We start from the raw sequence: 3260 nt of genomic DNA on the forward strand, positions 1-3260 counted from the left end.
TTCACACTTGCTGAACTTGGCATAAAGTTGATGTTCTCTTAGTGTTTGCAGCACTAACCTCAGATGTTCAGCATGTTCAGTTTTATCTTTAGAATATATCAGGATATCATCGATGAATACGATGACAAACTTGTCTAGATATGGCATGAAGATCTTATTCATAAGATTCATGAAGATTCACTACAGGAATTCCGGTCTATTGCAATAATATTTATTTCTACAGCTCTATTTCGTTGCAATATATCACAATATTACCACGAATATTTCTTTTGTGGCAATAGCCTCCGCATATTGCCACAATAGAGTTTTGTCGCGGTAATTAGACATTGTGTTGCAATAGAGGGCTCTTATTGCAACGAAACGTGATGTCGTTGCCATAAGTTGGCGCCATTGCCACGATTACGGGTTGTTGCAGTACCTCATCATCCTGTTGCAATAGAGACTAGGTAACGCCACGAAAATAGAATTTGTGGAAATATACGGAAGAATATTGCAACATTTTCCGCTTGTTGCATTAGGCATTCATATTGTTGCAAAAATATTAGTCTTCTATTCCAAGGCCACCGGAGGCGGAGCGGACAGGCGGTATCGCCGACGAGGAGGACGGAACCCTAGATGGGTTTTGTGTCTTTTTCCGACGCCTCCTGGATTGTCTTTCGCACGTACCGGTTCATATATATTTCATATTGGATTGAAATATTATTTTTACAATATAATTCATTATTTGAACCATTTCCTCAAAAAAATAATTTACTTTCCCACCACCTATTGTATTTTGCGCCAATTCTTTTATCCTCCCGCTAAACGCCCTTAATGTTACCGTCCGAATTTTTTTTGTTCGCACCAAAATTAACCTCCCTCCGAAATTTAGCGTCTATTAAACCTTCCCGCTAAAAGCCCATTATATATTATCTCCTTCCCGGTTACATCTCTAAACAAAATCATGGCTACACAGATCGGATCTGAGATGACGTTCTTCTGTTGAGCGGTGCTCACGGTGTCATGACGGCGTCGACCCAACGAACCACACCACTGTATCAGGTTATTTCTTTCTCCCAATCGGATTGTGCAGCTCCCAAATCCCAATAGCCTCCTTTCCAATCTCCTCCTAGAACTAAATCCCCATCCGAATGGCCCCTTTACAATCCACGTTCGACCTGTTGTCGTCCATGCCGTCCATGGCCTCAGCCACGGCGAGCAAATCCGACGCGGCCGCGACCAAGACCAGGCCTGCCAATACCTCACCGATCCCGCGATCTATCACGCGGATCTGCTTTTGATTTTGATATGAACAATACCTAGTGCTTTATTCTTCGCTGAGATCTTATTAATATTATTACTACCGTGACTATGTATCCCTGGCGCTAGTTGATTAGTGGTATCACCCGTTAGCTCTCAGATTGTATACTTTTCCATTTAGGTTGCTACTTGTTCCAGCTCATTTAGGTAGATATAATTTGCGCATGAGATGTGTTTTGGCGATCCTGAGTTAGATGCCCTCACGCATAATACGCAGTACACCTGAAGTACTTATTCTATTAGGTGCTAGTCTTGGAAATCATTTGTGACCGAGTAGCTGGTGCCTGTGTTGATTGTCCAGTACTCTGATGCTTGTAGTGTCATCTGGCATTAGTTTTCAATGAACTTGCATTGAACTTTTTGTCACAAGCATCTTTTACAAATAAAATGGTGTCAGTTCTTTCTTTTGTTTTTTCTGGATTCAGCTCATGTTTCTCTAAGCAGGACTCATTCTGTTGAATATCATGTCCTGGCTTTTATGTTTTCATAAGCATCCACAGTTACTTTCAGAATTTTTTGCGAAGCCATGTTCAATAGCTATACCGATAAAATCTTTCCTTCATTTGGTTGCTTCGCATATTCTGGTGTCACTCAAGTTATTGCATATATTACAGTGATTAATAATATCCTTCGGTTGTCTTTCGATTATAAATTACAGTAGTGTTGTTTTCTAATTTGAGGCATCCTTCCTGAGCGTTGCTTGATTGTGCAAACATGCAGGAGAGGATTAACTTGGACCGTGCTGAGAGAGAATAACATGAAAAGAGGTTACAAGAAAAGCGTGCTGAAAGGGAAAGAATGTTGGAAGAGGAGCAAAGTTCAAGACTGGAATTTGAAAAAAAAAATATGATGGCAAAGTTCAGCCAACAGATGGCTAAATTAAGCAAAAAAAAAGGGAAACCAACAGGTGATTACATTGATATGCTTCCCGCCTTGTAAATTTATTTTTCTTACTTGGATTGCTGAAAGTGAACCTCTATTTGCAGGTGCTTAAGAAGAGGAATGACAAAGAAATACGGAGTAGTAATCCAAATTTGCAAACTACTAGCTCTAGTCCTAGTAGGAATCTAGGAGCAAAGCCAAATGTGATTTCTTCAAATGCACTCTTACAAGCTACGACACTGAATTGTAGATTTTACAAAGCAATGGTAAGTCACAACCGTAGATGAATTTTACCAAATGTATTTGCTGGACATTTGATGCTAGTTTTCCTATACAATTGCTTTTTTCATTGTTATGTTCTTAGGCATATTTCTGAGATGAAGCAAGAATATTGCGTTACAATTGCTTTTACTTTGCTAGACACTTGGTGCTAGTTCCTATACACTTGATGCTAGTTTTCCTATACAATAGCTTTTGTCTAATCTCATGGCAGATTGTTGACAGAACTCGGCTTGTTTTTTCCATTTCTTGATTGCAGGAACCAAAGAAATTGCTGGAGAGGGTACAAGTAATGGGAATACGCACCTAGAGTAGAGATTTCAAGAATCACGATGGTGATGTATTATACATCATGGACAATTTAGTCTTACACTTAATTAGGATGGCTACATTTTTCTTGAGTTTCATTTGATGGATATTTATGATCAGAATTTTGATTTGTATGAACTGACATATTATACGTATGGTTTTAAATTTTGTAATTTAATGACTGTTTTTTTATGATTGTGATAGCCTATTGTCACAACTCACTTTCCGTTCCTTAGGTTAGTACCATGCAAAAATATAGTGTTGCGTCAAATCATAGTCGCAATAACTACATGCTTTGTTGCGCTATTGCTACGAAACAGGGGTCGTTGGGATAAGCTATTTCCACGATTGTCTATTGCCACGAAAGAGCATGAGCCACGAAATGTGGATTGTTGGTAGAGGTTATTGCTACAAATTTCTATCGCCACAAACTATCAATCGCCATGATTTGTTCGCATGTTGCATTAAGCTATCTCGACAAACCACATTGT

The 3260-nt window shown here is 39.1% G+C and overlaps 1 long non-coding RNA gene across 1 annotated transcript; it reads left to right on the forward strand.

Moving 5' to 3' along the window:
• The first annotated feature begins 912 nt into the window (after nt 1–912).
• Nucleotides 913–2961, forward strand: LOC127332364 (uncharacterized). The gene is made up of 4 exons (XR_007870427.1): nt 913–1041; nt 2020–2206; nt 2286–2447; nt 2720–2961. It is a non-coding gene; the product is annotated as an uncharacterized lncRNA (long non-coding RNA).
• The last annotated feature ends 299 nt before the right edge of the window (nt 2962–3260 follow it).

Source organism: Lolium perenne, chromosome 4 (assembly GCF_019359855.2).
Source record: "Lolium perenne isolate Kyuss_39 chromosome 4, Kyuss_2.0, whole genome shotgun sequence".
Taxonomy (NCBI): Eukaryota; Viridiplantae; Streptophyta; class Magnoliopsida; order Poales; family Poaceae; genus Lolium; species Lolium perenne.